Source organism: Macaca fascicularis, chromosome 12 (assembly GCF_037993035.2).
Source record: "Macaca fascicularis isolate 582-1 chromosome 12, T2T-MFA8v1.1".
Classification (NCBI taxonomy): Eukaryota; Metazoa; Chordata; class Mammalia; order Primates; family Cercopithecidae; genus Macaca; species Macaca fascicularis.
The window spans coordinates 16,553,368-16,571,280 of record NC_088386.1 but is presented as its reverse complement, the minus strand read 5'-3'; the positions used below and the strand labels follow the sequence as shown (position 1 = coordinate 16,571,280).

The 17,913-nt window shown below is 36.0% G+C and overlaps 1 protein-coding gene across 4 annotated transcripts in view; it reads left to right on the top strand.

Annotated features, from left to right (window-relative positions):
• The window catches only part of DPP10 (dipeptidyl peptidase like 10), a 1,411,130-nt gene that overhangs the window by 840,740 nt on the left and 552,477 nt on the right, over positions 1 to 17,913 (top strand). The gene's annotated exons all lie outside the window — the stretch shown is intronic.

Sequence of the window (17,913 nt, the reverse complement as noted above, 5' to 3'; positions counted from 1 at the left end):
TGTTGTTGTTATTGATGATGCTATTGGTTTACCAAAAATAATTAACTGTAATACTTAGCACATGGCTATCCAATTGAAACACTTAACTTTTACTGAGGATCTGAGCATTGTCCCGTGGTGTATTAGGATGTGTTATTGCTAAAGACCCTACTGAAGATGGTGACTGAATCCTTGAAATGTGTCTGTTGTGGCAATTTGAAAGACAGGTGAAAGCCAAGGTCAGGCTATCACTCAGTGAAGCCAACTGGCTGGCTGCCCACATTTCTCATAACATTTCATTTATTTTGATGGATTCACCAAGGTACGAGCCCTGGCACTCAGGTTTGGGGCACAGAAACTTTGATGTTTATAAGCACATTAAATGGTTCCATCTCTAGGGTACAGATTCACATTAACCAAGGGCACAAAGACTAGCAAGTAAGCCACAGTGCCAAAGGATAAATTGATAAAGAAAAGAAAAATGGCCTTGCAGCTGGCAGGATGTGGGTCAGTGTGGTCAGGCCCTTTTGTCCCTGTTGGCAGGTATTTCAGAAAAGCTAAATGAACATCCAGAAGTTGCTGAGTGAACGTGAAATCAGGAAAGAAAAAAATCAGTTTTATGATTAAGGTATTTAGTAGTAAACCTGATGTTTCCTTGTCCATTCATTTCTTCATAGAGACTCACGTGTCATGGGAATCAGAGGGGGCAAGAGTTGGGAGGGCAATGGTGGTGTTTACACCTTCTTCCAGTTGTTGCACAGCTTCTACAGGTGTATTTAATTAATCGTGACATAGGCAGTGCCTTTCTCTGTTGTCTGGGAACAGTTCTTTTTCTGTGATTCAACTCTGTGAAGGCAGTGCTTTCTTTTACTCACTATTACACCATCATGTGGTGTAGGTGAGCTTCTGGTAAGGAAAGAATAAAGAAAAGAAATTACGTTTAGTTGTTCAGAAACTGTGTGATTTAGTAACATAGAGCTTCATTACAGTAATGTATCCTGTAAGTGGAAGGACAGGCAGCATGGGTATTACAAAATGATTTTTTTTTTAATGGGAGAGAATGATGGAGAAAGAGGCAAAGGAAAGTTACGTTAGAGTCCTAAACCCTGGGTGATCCTGTAAAAGTTCATACTTGATCACTGCAACCTGAATCAACATGGATGTCAGTAAATCTCTGCTCTTGCTGAAGGAACAAACTAAGACTATAAAGAAGCACTTTGTTTTTCATACTTATTGTCTTCCCTGACAGCCAAGTCAAAAGAAAGAGATACACAGTGAGCGATTTTCTAACATGAAAAACAACACAAGAAATATCTTTCTTATAAAGGAACCCACTCAGTCTGTTAGTGGTATATACTTTGCCAGTCATTCCTACCCAATTCAATGGATATTTATTGATTGAAGATCTAGTCTTGTGAAAGACACTTGAAACTGGACAAACAGATTTAATTTGATAAGTGCTACCATTAGGGATAAGCCAAATGTCATGAGCAGACTAGGGAGGGATGCCTTGGTATGGAGGGAAATCCCACCCCCAGTATTCAACATGGATTCTTTTCTATTTCCCTAAGCGTCAACTAGTCTGAGAAATAAAGGGAAAGAATACAAAAGAGAGAAATTTTAAAGCTGGGTGTCTGAGGGAGATATCACATGTCGGCAGGTTCCGTGTTGCTCCCTGAGCCGTAAAACCAGCAAGTTTTTATTAGTGATTTTCAAAAGGGGAGGGAGTGTGCGAATAGGGTGTGGGTCACAGAGATCACATGCTTCACAAGGTAATAAAATATCACAAAGTAAATGGAGACAGGGCAAGATCACAGGACCACAGGACGGGGCGAAATTAAAATTGCTAATGAAGTTTCGGGCATGCATTGTCTTTGATAACATCTTATGGGGAGACAGGGTTTGGGAGCAGAGGATCGGTCTGACCAAAGTTTATTAGGCGGGAATTTCCTCTTCCTAATAAGCCTGGGAGTGCTTCAGGAGACCGGGGCTTATTTCATCCCTTTGTCTTCAACCATAAAAGACAGCTGCCCCTAAAGCGGCCATTTTAGAGGCCTACCCTCAGGGGCGCATTCTCTTTCTCAGGGATGTTCCTTGCTGAGAAAAAGAATTCAGCAACATTTCTCCTGTTTGCTTTTGAAAGAAGAAAAATATGGCTCTGTTCCGTCCGGCTCAGTGGCAGTCAGAGTTTAACGTTATCTCCCTTGTTCCCTGAACATTACTGTTATCCTGTTCTGTTTTCAAAGTGCCCAGATTTCATATTGTTCAAACACAGATGCTCTACAAACAATTTTTGCAGTTAACACAATCATTACAGGGGCCTGAGGCAACATACATCCTCCTCAGTTTACGAAGATGATGGGATTAAGAGATTAAAGTAAAGACAGACATAGGAAATCACAAGGGTATTGATTGGGGAAGTGATAAGTGTCCATGAAATCTTCACAATTTATGTTCAGAGATTGCAGTAAATACAGGCATAAGAAATTATAAAAGTATTAATTTGGGGAACTAATAACTATCCATGAAATCTTCACAATTTATGTTCTTCTGCCATGGCTTCAGCCGGTCCTTCCGTTCGGGGTCCCTGACTTCCTGCAACACCTTGGGAGCCTCACTGAATCATTCTGAAGAAGTTCAAAAGGCAGTCATGGGTGGGTGGGCATGTGTTTGACTAGTAGGTTGACCTAGGAGGGAATATGCTTCTGCTTTTAGAGATTAATGAATGTATTTATCAAATGTGTATTGAAATTCTAATACACATCAGGCTTCATTAATAGTATGGATACATTGAACAAAAGGAATGACATTCAGCTCACATACACAAGTAGGTAAATTTTGGGTTTTTTTTTTTTTTTGGATTAGCTTTTGTAAATTTACATCTAGAAGGACTGTTGCGGTTTTGTACTCTCTCTTTCTGTTTGTTTTTTGCTTTTTGAGGGGAAGGGGACTTCCAAAATGGTATTTATAACTTTCCTTCTTTGAAAAACAGTTCTTAAATTTATCTTCAAAAATCTCTTCTGAAAACTAGAACAAAATGAAAAATGACTAGGACTGCATCGTTAACCTTATCAATTGTGACTATTAATATGGACTCCTTACACCTATGTAGTTTATGGAGGCGAAGCCTACAGTTGGTTTGAAACAACTATTAAACCTGACCAAATTATCAGAATGCTTTTGTGATGCTAATAAGTATCACCACAAAATGAATCAAAGTTTCTCATGCAGCCAAAGTGGCAATGATTTTACAGGAGGGAGAGGCATGAGGTTGGTTATCTGTTCCTGGCAGATGGGCTGTCCCTCCCCAACCCCTCCTCCCAACACAGACACAGGTTGGAAGGATTTTTTCCACTTCTCTTGGAGAATGAAAATATTTTTAAAAAGCAAAACAAAAGAAAACTCTTAATTTATATTTAAATTACCCGTAATTGAATGAGTCACGCAAAATGAACTTTTAGAGCAAATGTCTTTTGAAAATGTATGAAGGATGGCTTATTTTTAACTAATGGTACTGACAGGACATTCTAGGGACTGCTGCAGATACTGGCTACTCTATTCACAAAGACTAAGGCGGGGAAAAAGGCTCTCTTCAGTAGATGAATGGAAACACTGACTGGCTTTGAGGCGAATAATTGCCTTCGTCACCCATACAAAAATTTCAGCCAGAAAAGTCCTCCTTTAAGCAGAGCACAAATGAAGTGCAATGCATACTTGCACAGATAAAGTGTAACTTACCTTGAGTTTGTTTAATTATTCTTGGTCCATGGGATTTCTGAAAAATTGCCAGAATACTACTTTTCTGCAGATATAGATAAAAGATGCAAATGTTGCTTAATTTCTTTTTTCCTTAATTGCATAGTGGCTATATATAGTATACATGTGTTAGAAATGGCTAATAACCATCACAGAGTAGTAGAGAAGTTAAAACACACACATATTCTTAACATTTCTAATTAAAAGCAGCATAGGAATATTGATTACTACAGTAGAAATGTAATGTGTTATTTCTTTCCTTTTTAAATGCCTATATGGTACTTATTAACATTTTTAATGGTAAAAGCAATAAAAATAATTAAAAGCACATTTAGTTCCTGTTCTGCCTCATTTCATTAATTTCTGCCTTTTTTCTTTTGGAGAAAGAGTTGTAAAATTGATGTCTTAGCTGTAGCTGCCTCTTTATGATATTAGATTTCTGTATGTAAAGAAGGTATTAGAAAAATTTTCTCCTACACACATGGAATCTTTAAACTTAAAATAAAAAGTGACTATGCCTTCTATTTTCAAGCAGAATAAAACTTTTTTGCAATGAACAGAATTGTTTTTCAAAGAAGTTTATTACATTTGATTTTTATCAGAGTTAATAAGTGATAATAAATAAATATGTGGAAAAATAAAATTTTGAGCTAAATCAAATGTGTTTGTTTCTACTTCACTATGGGTTTTGATGCCTAAGAAAGTGAAATATTTATCTACTGAACGAGCATACATCTTTGTAGCCCCTATCTTTTCCCCTGGCGAACCTTAGGAAAAATGGCACTTGCTCTGGAGGCAGGGAGGAAACTCCAGATCAGACCCAAGTTTCCGGCCTGGGAGGTAGTGGTGGTGGTGAAGGGAGTGCAGTTAGTTAAGATAAGGAGATGAGGTGAATTGCCAAATTTTCCCCTAGACGCTCAGCGGCATCTAAAGGTCAGTGGTGTTATGAAGAGCAAATTAGTAATGCTGGCTTTGAACTTAGCTTGAAGCTACAGTGCCACTTGTTCTTTTCATGCAGTCGTGTTTTGCCAATGGCTTTACTATTTTCTTAACCTATGTTTGGCATCTTACCTGACTCCTGGGCAATTACAACCTTTAACTAACCACTAGAACAGGAAGTACATTAAACACGCCTTGTTCATCTTGAAGAGAGAGCAGGCGAATGGGGGTTTCCTCAGCCTGGGATAACTTTCTTCTGCCTTTCAGATCTAAGCTCTTTTTGACCCGGATCTTATTTAACTGGGAAACAGCCAGGATAGATTTGATCGTTAGCATTTGTAACATACATCATCAGGGATTTCTCTTCCCTGAATCCTATTACATTTAGCATCTTGCACCACAGTGCTGAGTATTTTTTAAATACAGTTTTCTCTTTTGTTCTTCTAATGTTTAATAAATTATGTGTCTTCCCAAATAGATTGTCATTTATTTTGGGGACAGTAAGTTCATCTAGAGTCCTTCCTTCCTTTCCTACTTTTCTTCCTTTCTTCTTTCATGCATTCCTTCTTCCTTCCATTAGCAATAGGCTGACACCATACTTAGACTTTAAAAATGTGCATGGGGCATGTTCTTTAAGAGTTTACAGATGTTCTAAAACTAACTCTTTCAGAGGAACTACTTTCCTTGACTCAATAACAGTTAATCTTCAAGAACAATTATGTATAGTTTTATTAATTCTTCAAATTTGTGAGATGTGGTTATAAGACTTAATATAGATGAAACAGTTTATAAATAGTTTTCACTTGTATTATTTATTATTTCTTGGAAACCTCATAAAAACTGTATGCAAGTATCTCTTCTATTTTCTATGTGAGCAGCGTGAGCCTGTGTTATATCTAGGAAGTAGATGAGTGGGGGTGGGTTTTGTGACATGCTGGCTGCATCAGATAATGCCGCATGGCATAAGCTGACACACGCTGCTGTTCTCGTTTTATGCCTAGGAAGATGAAAGCCTTATCTTAAATCATACAAGTAATTATTAATGGGCAGCCCAGATGGGCAGACCAGGCTGCCAAGTTTACTATTTTCTATCGCTCTTCAATGAATATTCCACATTAGATATAGATTATCTGTTGTCAAGAGAGTTTTATATCACACTTTGATATAAAATTAAGTGTAAGAGGCCATTGAGAATCAATATTTGACATTCTAAAAGTAACATCAAGATGATAAAGAAAAAATACTATACTAAGCCAAAAAATAGTTTCTGGGTTTGTTACATTCATCTATTTCATAAATATAAGTGGATGCGTGGTGCACCAAGAACTTGGCTTGGCATTGCAAATGCAATGAGAAGTAACTATATTCTCTACTCTCCTTGTGGACAAGAGTCTAGTCTGTTAACCAGAAACTACTTCTAGATGATTGGGCTGCAAATATGATCTTTCTGCTATGTTTTGCCTAGAACATTAGGCAGAATGTAGCAGAAGATTATATATGCAGCCTGCTCATCTCCTGAAATGAAGCTTAAAGATGATTGTCTGGCTTCCTATTCATCCATAGAGGCTTATCAGTCCCAGAAATATGGGGCTATTGTTCCAGTTTGTAGATCACTGACATTCTTTTAATGCTCTTTCAACCACAGTTTATAGTTCCCAGGATGGGTCAACAACTGTACTCCTGGGATGTCTTTTCTATGTTTGAGATGCAGATAGCTAGTTATCCCCCAGTCCTCACAATGCTGAAATGCATCCCTCAAGATTAAAGACCCTATTCCTAACTTTAAGGAATAAGGCTGAGCTTAGTGCTTCAGTCCAAATATTTTGTCAATACTTAGTATGTGCTTTACCAGGTGTTATGGATACAAAAAATGAGTGTGAAATAGTCTCTGACCAGGTGGAACTCAGTTTAGACTTGAACATAATTTGGAAAATAACATGTATGGAGGAAGATTCATAAGCCTGATCATGTGTGTTAGGCAAAACTAGTTAGGCTTATAATTTTGCTTAAATAGATTAGATCAATCGTGTATGTAACAGAGCTAGTACATAGATAATTAGATATTAAAATGCAGGTGTACTGGTTCCGAAACCACTAACTCATAATGCGTTTACCAAATTCCTCTGAGTGTAAGATTGTTCATTTTAGGAGTTTCAGAACTGTATCACTCCAGGACTTAATCTCCATGGTAGGTGTTCTCCAATTTGAGTGTGCACAGGAATCATCTGGAGAGCTTGTTACAACAAAGATTGCTCAGTCCTTCCCTCCCTGGGAACTCACTAGGTCTGAGTTGGGGATGAATGATTTGCATTTATATAAGCTCAGGGGTGAAGCTGACCATATTTTGAGTAGCACTGACCTTGGGGAATGTTTCCCAGACTTCAGCACGCAGTAGAGTCATCTGGAGAGCCTGTTAAAAGTGGCTGTTAGGACTTCCATGGCCGTGGAGATTCAGAAGGTCTGTGATGGGGCTGAATAATTTTTATTTTCAACAAGCTTTCAGATGATGCTGACCCTACTGGTTCATGCATTGCACTGAGCTAAGGCATTGTCTAAATAGGTAGACAGAAGCAACCTACTGAGAAACCAAATTTTGAAAAATATGAAGGCTTGATCAAAATATGTACTCTCCTTAGCACAGAGTCCTTTCATCAGAGAAATGGGAAAAAGTAAAAGTAGGAAACTAAATGGCATGAATCTCATGGGCAACTTTAAGAAGCAGTGGCACTCTAAATAGCAACTGACTTGGATATGTATGAGGGATGTGTTACATATATTGGGAGAAGATTGTCTGTCTGAATAATGTAACTGTAGTACCTCTAAGTAGACTGCTTTCTATCTATTTAGAGGTCAATTTCAATTTCTATCCCTCTTTCTAAAAATATCTTGTCCTTGTATTCTGTTCCTAACATTAACATATAAGGTTGATAGAAAATATGGGTAATATAAAAAGTGCTATTGAATGATATCACTAGAAATAATGTTCATGTAAAGAAAAGATGTGGGCCAGCACCAAGGTCTGGGCAAATGCACAATTTTGAGAAATGGGAAAAGTTCCTAGCAAACAACAAACAGGAAAGTATGGTGTCACAGGAGCCAAGAAAACGTTCTCCTGGGAGGCTTCAGCAGTGAAAGGATTGGAATGCTGATAAGAAATATTGTAAGATGATGGAAAAATTGACTGTCTGACTGGGCTCCATGGAGATCACAGTATTTCTCATTGGAATGTTTTGCACAACCCTAATTGTCCTTCTTTGCAGAATGAAAGTCTTGTGGGAAAATAGAGATTAAAATATAATTAATTCTGTCTATAAATTATATAGACATATATAAGACATATATAAATTCCACCTATAAAATATAACTAATGTGTTTGTGTGCATGCAACATTTTTCCCTGAAATATAGTTTTGCTTCTATATTTTTCTGTTCTTATTCATACCACACATTATTCATTAGCACAGATTTATATTACATTTTGATAACTGATGTCCATCAGATATTATCTCAAAATTATTATTTTATATGATTATTTTTCCATCTAAATTTTAAAATCACTTTATCAGTTAAGAAAAAAAGGATTTTATTTGGATTTTCACTGGAATTACTTTAAATTTGTAGATTAATCTAGGAAGAATGGACACCTTTACCACATTGAATTTTCCTTAACAGGAATTTGAAGATTCTCTACATCCTTCAAGTGGTCCTATAAATTCTGTAATAACATTTTGTGGTTTTCTCTCTTTGAACAATAATACTTTCTAAACACATTTAATATATTGTTTTGCTATTATAAAGTTATTATTTTATATATTTTATTGTAAATTTTTGTTATTTTCAAATGTACAGTTTTTAACTGTATTATTTTTAACTATACAGTTCATTGACATTAAGTACATTCACGTTGTTGTGCAACCATCACCACCAACCAGCTCTAGAACTTTTTTTATCTTATCAAACTGAAACTGCATAACCATTAAAAAGGTAACTTCCCATTTTTTTCCTCTCTTCAGCCCCTAACAGCTACCATTCTGCCTTCTGTCTCTAAGTATTTGACTACTTAAGGGACTTCGTTTAAGTGGAATGATACAGTATTTGTCTGTTTGTGACTGACTTTATTCCCCTTAACACAGTGTTTTTAAAGTTCATCTCTGTTGTAGCAACTGTCAGGATTTCCTTCATTTTCAAAGCTGAATAATACTCATATACACACACACAGGCACACACACCACATTTTGTTATTCTGTTCATTTATCAATGGTCATCTGGTTTGTTTCCACATTTTGCTATTGTGAATTATGTGTCTTTGAACAGAGGTGTACAAATATCTGTTTGTATCACTGCTTTCAATTGTTTTGGGTATATAACCAGAAGTGGAATTACTATGGATTATTAATGATAATCCTGTTTTACTGTTCTGTTAGATGTATCACAATATGAATTTCCAGCTACAATTTCAATGTCGTTTTAAATATTCTCAGTTTTCTTATGTACCATTTTCCTGATTTTCTTTAGTTTGTCATTACTTTTCTTTAGCTCTCAGAGTGTGTTTAAGGCAGTTGTTTAAAAATCTTTCTCTAGTAAATATGAAGTCTTGATTCTTTAAAGTTGGTTTCCGGAGATTTATTTTGATCTTTTGAAAGGACTAGATTTCCCTATTTCTTTATATGCCTTGTGATCTTTCGTTGAAAATTGGGTGTTTGAAAAATAAGACACTTCTTCCAGTCATTGTGGACTGTGTGGAGTGAGACGTTCTCTAAATAGCCCAGCATGAAAGTTGAAGCTTTTCTCAGGCATTTTCGAGGCATGTCTTGCCTGGGCCTGTGTGTGTGGTGTTCTCTCCCGATTGCCCCATAGACAGGGATGCTTTTATTTATTTATTTATTTATTTATTTATTTATTTATTTATTGTGAAGGCTGCTTTGCTATGTTTTATCATCCATCCCTAAGAGTTTTGCCCCTGCTTCTTCCTGCAATTTTGGCTGTTCCTCCGTACTACTCTTTCCATAACGTATTGCCCACAGTTTCTGCATGTCAGCATACTCTTGCAGTTTTCACAAACTATGTTACCCATCACAGTTTTCCATGGCTTCCAAACTGAGATTCAAACTATATATTCGGTTTCATCTGAAAGCTCCAATTGAGGCAAGACAGAAACCAGTCCCACCGGCAGCCCACAGGCAGCCCACAGACAGGTCAGAACTTCGCAAAATAAGTTCCGCTGCCCTCCTTCCTTCCTGAGAGAAAAATACTGGAAAGTGGGCTACTTCTGTTTTACTGCACTCACTGTTCCAAGGTGGGGAAGCACAGGAAATAATGCTCTGAAATGTCCTACCTTTTGCACTGTGGCTTTTTCTTGCTGGGGCAGTCACGTGGTTGGAAAGGAGTGAATTTGACTGGTTACCAGAGCTCCCGAAAAGCTGTTTTAGTGAGTCGCTAGTAGTTTACTTGATGATCCTGTGGGGGAATGAGGACCTGGAGCTTTCTAATTTGCCATCTTTCTGACATCAAATCTGTTTGTTTGTATTTTATCTTTTTTAATAGCCTTAGTTGTAGTTTTTAACCCTAAATGTGTCCAGAATCACAGTTGCTTAGTCCTATCTTAGACCTCTAAATCATGATGCTAAAAGTCTAAAACTAACAACACACAATATATTAAGGATAGCTGTCACACTTATTTTGTTTCTAGTTTACTGTTAATTCATCTAGGAGTGTGTATTATTTCGTTTTCACATTATTCTAAATAACTATCTGACACTAGGTAATTTATGAAGAAAAGAGTGTAATTGACTCACAGTTCCACAGGCTTAACAGGAAGCATGACGGCCTCAGGAAACTTACCATCACGGTGGAAGGCAAAGGAGAAGCAAATACATGTTACCATGGCAGAGCAAGAGAGAGAGTGAGCGAAGGGGGACGTGCCACACACTTTTAAACTGTCAAATCTTGTGAGAACTCACTCACTATCATGAGAAGAGCAAGAGGAAAATCTGCCCCCATCATCCACTAGACTCCTTCTCCAACTGATCCCACTAGGCCCCTTCTCCAACATGTTATTTGGGTAGGGCCACAAATCCAAACCATATCCAAGTATGTCACCAATAATCGTAATTATTAGGGAGTGATAAATGCAAATTGCAACTCATATAATTGCCAGTTCTTTCATAAACAAATTACTTATAAACAAACAAACCCAAGCTTAGGCAACAATGCAAGCTCCCATCTCTACACAAAATATATAGAAAAAAAGTAGCCAGGTACAGTGGTACATTTCTGTGGTCCCAGCTACTTGGGAGGCTGAAGTGGGAGGATTGCATGAGCCCAGGAAGTTGAGACTACAATGAGCCATGATTGTGCCACTGCCGTCCAACCTGAGTGCCAGAGCAGGAACCTGTCTCAAAAACAAAAACAAGAAAAACAAACAAACAAAAAGGGCAACAAAAGACACTTGCTTGGCATTTCTAACAAGCTTCCAGCTGATGTTGATGCGTTTGGTCCATAGCTCAGATATCAATATGAATTGGCATATTTAGCCTTATGTAGGTCAACAGCATAAACCTATAAAGAGCAAAATTTTGAAAAATGTGTAACTTGTAATAAGTTATAAAAAAATTACTTAGCATAGAGTTCTCTAATCATAGAAGAAGGATAAATGAGGAAACTGAATGGCGTGAGAACAAGGAGCAATTTTAAGAAGCAATAGGCAGAATAAGTATTAAGTGCAAATTAAATATGAGAAATGATCTCCATGATTATATTTTCTTTATTGGTATTCTTAACTAATGTCTTGTAGGAAACCATGATTGTTTCTCCTAATACTAGACGGTAGTCCATAATATTTGTTATTTATACTAAACTCTTACATTCAATTGACTAAAGTTTTATTTAGTATAATTGCATTTATTTCTTTAAATTGAATTTAAATTTTCTTTTTGTGGTATTTTTTTCAGACATACTATTCAGACAACATGATCTTAATAAAAATTTAGAATTTTTTTCTGCCTTTAATATGTTATAAAATATTTTAAATAGTGCAAAAGTTATTTGTTTCTTGGAGGCAAAATCAGATTTTGCCTGCTTCTTTTGGAAACGCCTTGAAAATTATCTCAGTTCCTTTTATGCTTATTAATCTATTATAGCTTATAAATATTGTCAATTTTTTTTCCCAGAAGGAAAAAAAAATGAACACTTTGTGGAAATTTCCAAATACCTACATGTGTATTTTTATACACATTTTCTACTTACTTTTTAAAAAACTCCTCTGATTCCTTTTCCACTCCAGATTTTTTATAGTTATGTAATCCCAGCATATCCAGCACGTTTTTTATAGGATGTTGATTGAATGTGCAAAGTGAATGTTTTACATCAGTATAAGAAAATTAATATTTTTCTTCTTTATTTCCCATAACAAAATTTTATGACTTATTCTTTTACTTTTATTTGTTTAACCTTGTATTATATTGTTGCCTAGAAAATTCTGCCTCAGACTTTATGCTCACTGGGAACAGGTCTTATTTTAATTTGTATTCCAAGCTTCATCTTGTGTGGTATTCCAAGCCTTAACACACTCCAGTACATTTTGTTAAATGATAAATGGTATTGTTTAAAGGAAATTTAAATTGAATTTCTGTATCTCAATGCTTTTCAAGCCAGAGCTTGCTTAACGTTTGTTAGGTGTGTTGCAAGAGCATGTTTCTTTAAGATGGAGTTTATTCCGGGTATCTTTTAAAGTTTTAACTCTTAAATTCTGTTTCTCTAATATCATGAGGCAATATAGAAACTTTTAAGGTATTTTAACTGTCTTTAGGATATTTTCAGATTATTCAGTATAAATGTCTTTGGACTATTTCAAACCTTTACATATTTGGTATTATTTACAGTGGAAAATATAAACACCATCAGTAAAATAAAATAAGTAAAAAACCATTCAAACTTTTGAGCTATTTAACAGAATGTGAACTGATGGAAGAGGACACCCCAATTTTTTAAAATTTTGAGGCACTTTATTGAACTTCTTTGATAAAACATTAAGATTCTATGTGAAGACATATTGAAACTAGTAAATATAGGGAAGGGATAAAAGAAAAGTGAATAAGTTTTTGAGTGATTGGTATGATTGTGTTAAGAAAGACACTAAGCATCAATGTAAAAAATGTTAATACTCTAGGGTTAAAAAACCTAAGTACATCTTTTCAAGCAGAAATACAGATATTTTGAAGAACCTTCCTTGTGTTTCTTAGAAAGTAGACAGGTGGTTGGAGAAAATCTATTTTTGTTAAAATATAGCCACATTGAATCTAGATACATAATTTCAATATTGCAATGATTTTTCCTTATATTTTCTCTTAATATCATGTTTTTTAGACTATTTCAATATAAATGGATTATATTTCTCTTCAGAGTACATATGGCAGATAAATACATTGATGTTTTCCAAAGGAAAGTGCAAGTGGAATACCATTTTTTTAAAAAAACAAATTTTGGTATCCTTTCCTTCTTTATGAAGAAAAGCAAATCAGATAGTTAAGACTTTTTCTTTATTTTGCCAAATAAAATGGTGTATAACCCTTGCATTTTTCCTACTTATTATGACCAGCATTTTTCTCCTTTCACCTAAACAAATAAAAATGAATTTGAACTTAGATAAACTATCTTTAAAATGGTAAGCCTTGTCTTGTAAACTAAACTGTTCTCTGAAGGGTGATGAGTAATTTGTTGGTGGTAGATATAATGTAAATAGTTAGGTTACAGACGCAGTTTAGTTTTGACTATAGCACTAATGTGTCTCCAGGCAATCACAATATTTAATATGATCTGACATTGAACACAAGCATTTCAACTGATGCATCTATCCACTGGAGGGCTCATTTACAAAAGTAGCACCATATGTGGATCATTTAATGTTTGTCCCTAAGTTTCTAGACCCCCTCCTTGTGATGTCATAATCTAACATGAACTTTGTTCTGTGGCCAAAGCATCAGATGACCATGTTGCAAGTTCCTAACATGTTCCTTGTCTAAGGCTGCTGCCCAGGATCATACCTGTTCTGTTGGTCTGGCATGTGGAATTGATTACTTTCTGATGTTGGATGGTAGAAAGTCATCAAAGTCAATTAGGATCACTTTCATCACCACTTAATTAACTGGTCAATTACTTTCCAAGCACCTATTAAGAGAACGGGAGATTGTTAACTGATGTAAGGAATCTAAAATTGTCTAAGACTGGGTGTAGTAGTTTATGGTTTTAATCCCAGAACTTTGGGAGACTGACACGGGAGGATTGCTTGAGGCCAGGAGTGTGAGACCAGCCTTGGCAACATAGAAGACCTTGTCTTTACAAAAAATAATAATAATAATAAAAAAAAAAAACTGAGTGGTAATGGCACTATGCCTGTAGTCCTAGCTACTCAGAAGACATAGGAAGGAAGATCACTTGAGCCCAGGAGTTTGAGGTTTCAGTGAGCAATGATTGTGCCACAGGACTCCAGCCTGGGTGACAGAGCAAGATCTTCTCTCTAAAAACATTTTTTTAAATAAAAAAAAAAAAAAAAATTCTAAGATGTGATTCTTACATTAAGGAGTTAATAACTTTAAACCCAACAGGGTTGTGATGGATCTTTACACGTGGTTTTAAGCAACACTGTCACTACCATTCACCATCATCATTATGATGATGATGATGTCGTTCACTCATAATATTATGAATGATGAGAAAGAGTGCAAGTGTATTGAGGGAGAACATTCCAAACAGTTCACTTAGTGTAAACTTTCTTATTGTATACTTAGGTAAGAGTTTTTTTATGAATTATTTTATTTTAATCCTTCCAACACTTAAAAGTAATTATCATTGTTATTCCAGTTGTTCAGGTAAAAATATTGAGGCTCAGGATAATTTAGAAGTGTGTTTGCAGTCTACTAGCTCTCAAGTAGCAGAGTTGGATTCAAACTTACTGGTACAATGTATTTTAGGCATTTTTTTTTTTTCCCCAGAGAAAGGAAAGTCATATGTGGCTTGCATAATTAGGAGAAACTCCCAAGAGAAGAGACATTTGAGCAGGATGTTGAATGACTGACAGTGTCTAAAACTGGATGCATATGAAAGGGATTGGATGGAACAGAATTAGGAATGGAATGGTGATGTGAAGGTTGAAGCACCTGAGGCAAATGTAAGGAAATGGTAATCAGAGCAGCATGAAATACAAGATTCTTTCTCAGAAGTAGATTGTGCTGGCTGGGGAAACAGGAGCATGGATATAGATAATTGTTTTTTCTAGACTCACACATTTGTGTTTGATTCTTTAGCTAGCGTAGGGATGTTAAAGAACTTTGGAGAAAAAAGTAACATAAGTAACATCATGCTTTAGAAATGTAATGGTAATAGATATAAGGTGGATGGAAATGGGAGAATTATATTACGTTCATTAAGTCAGCAGTTCTCAAACAGGGACTTGTATATGCCTTGAGCATTGATGAGTCATTTCAGAGGAACCACACATTCTTATGTGCATTACTTTATGAACATAAAAATATGTCTCACTCAAATTTGTTTTACCGCTTTTTAAATGGTGGACTTCCATAGTCAGTTGTGACTGGGAAAATACACATTTATTTGCAAAAATTAATGAATTCAGGATAGCATTACTGAATTCCAAATATTACTGTGCATTTTCCCAAATAAAAGATATTGATGTACAGTTATGTATGGGTCCAAATAACTTACTGATTTATTGATTCTTTAATGTACTTGTTCTAGAAATATTTATCTTTACAAATGGCATTATAGTGGTTAAGTGTGATCTTTATAATCAAATTTTATGAACTAGAACTCCAGCTTTCTCACTTATTGGCAATAAATGGATATGTTACTGATCTCTTCAAATCCCATTTTCTTATCTGCAAATTTGTGAAGATGACACTTATCTTACATGATTATTTTAAGGATTATGTGAGATTGCAAATCTAAAATATGTCAATACCAGATACATAATAATATATATAAGCTATTATTACTCTTTGTTAGACTATGTCTGGTAGACATTACATGGTTTTATTATAGTCACAAACTGAAGAGTACAGTCAAAAGTCACTTCTCAAATAGTTTATCATGAGTTGGAGTGACAACCTATCAAAATCATAATCAGTCAATTTCAGTTTATAATTTTTTCTTGATTCTCTTACTGAATTGAAAAGTCAGTTATAATTGCTACATTTCTATTCTTTTTCCCTTTTCTTACATTGTGAAACAAAAATACATGCTTGCTTCCCTTAGAGTTAATAAATAGGGAAATATTTATGGTTCTTGGCCCTACTCATTTGCTGTTGGTTACTGCCCCTGTTTTCACTGTCTCAGTTCTTGACATGAGTATTTCCCAACTTTCAGACCACTGTAGGCTTTGATTTACAGCAGCAACCTCTCTCGTTCTGTCACTCTACCTTCTGAGTAGCCTCGAAGTAGGGCGTTACTATAGAGAATCACCAATCATCACAGCACACACATTCTGACAAAGAAACCCACCTAGAAACCTGCAAGAACGTTGCATTCCAGATAAGGGTTTATGTTCACAAGACAACTATTGATCGTCTTTATATCACTTCTCTAAAGCTGATAATTTGGGGGACCCACTGTCTTGATTTACGTGGAAAATATGTATGAAAATCCTAAAGTGCAAGAGGAATAGAAGTGTTGGATAATAAGCATTATTTGAAAAAGAGGTGTGGAGCAAGTCATTTAAGCAAAAGTGGAATTGATCTCTCCTGGATTTGGTTTATCAGAATGAAAGACTAACTTAAAGTGATTTATCTGAGAAGGGAAACAGCAAACAACAAAATGCCTCCTATGCATGGTTTCTTCTTGTATTTATTTAGAGTCTAGTTCTTTAAATCTGATGGGTTTATGGCACAATTCAACACCAAAATAACTATGTGAATATTGGCTTCAGTGTTTTAATCTGTGAGTCACTGGAACTCATGTACAATTTATTAAATGTTTGCTATTCTGTTTATGTTTGTTTAAAACAAAGCTGCTGTCTGTATGGCTTCTTGGGTGATTTGTGCACATGTTGTGAGCTGGATACTTTCATGTTTTGTGTCCTTTATCACCAAATCGGTTAGCCATTTCTGAATAAAGAGGGCTGTATTGAGAAAGGATGAAAAGCAGGTGGAAAATGGAGTAGGAAGAAAAAAAAAAAAACCAAGAAGCTCAGTGTTTTATAAACTCTGTTGCACAGAAAAGCTGACATTCGTTTCAAATCAATGTGATCTGTGCTTTGCTTTGGTGAGTTATGCCCACACATATCTAGTAAACACAGTCGAGCACAGATCATTGGAGGAAGGAATAGCTTTACCACATGCATTGTGAGAGATGTACAAGTTTATCTTCCTCGTCAGCCATACTTTTTGCCAATATCATGCATGTTGCCCAGCAAGTGTCATTAACCACTGATACAGAAGGACTCATTTAGTTTAGTTACTACATCCTGTTGGTTTTTATGAGTGGTGGGAGAACTGTTTTAAAAAGACCCGTTTGGTTAACAAATGTGTGCTGCTCTGTGGTAAGGGACATTTTGAATGATTTTCCCATTTCTTTTTCTTTTTCTTTTTTTTTTTTTTTTTTTGAGACGGAGCTTCGCTCTGTTGCTGAGGCTGGAGTGCCGTGGCCAGATCTCAGCTCACTGCAAGCTCCGCCTTCCAGGTTTACGCCATTCTCCTGCCTCAGCCTCCCAAGTAGCTGGGACTACAGGCGCCCACCACCTCGCCCGGCTAATTTTTTTTGTATTTTTAGTAGAGACGGAATTTCACCGTGTTAGCCAGGATGGTCTCGATCTCCTGACCTCGTGATCCACCCGTCTCGGCCTCCCAAAGTACTGGGATTACAGGCTTGAGCCACTGGGCCCGGCCTGATTTTCCCATTTCTGATCTTTTCCCCATCCAGTTAGAAAGTAGTCCATAGTGCTTCAAGAACATTTGTATTTACATCTTTATTGTAGGTCCCATTGTAGCAAGAATAAATGTAAATGGACTCACTCTATTTCCATGATTATTTTGCAGAGTATTTTGGCTATCATCCTGGTGTTTATAGTCAATGCATTTTTACACCATCTACATTTTGGACAGCAAGCATAAATTCTGCTGGTTTATCTCACAGAGAGATCAGATTACCCCCCAAAAGATAGCCATTTATAATACGTGCACTTTTGAATAATTAAATGAACTACCGAAGAGGAAATGGATTCTAATCAGCT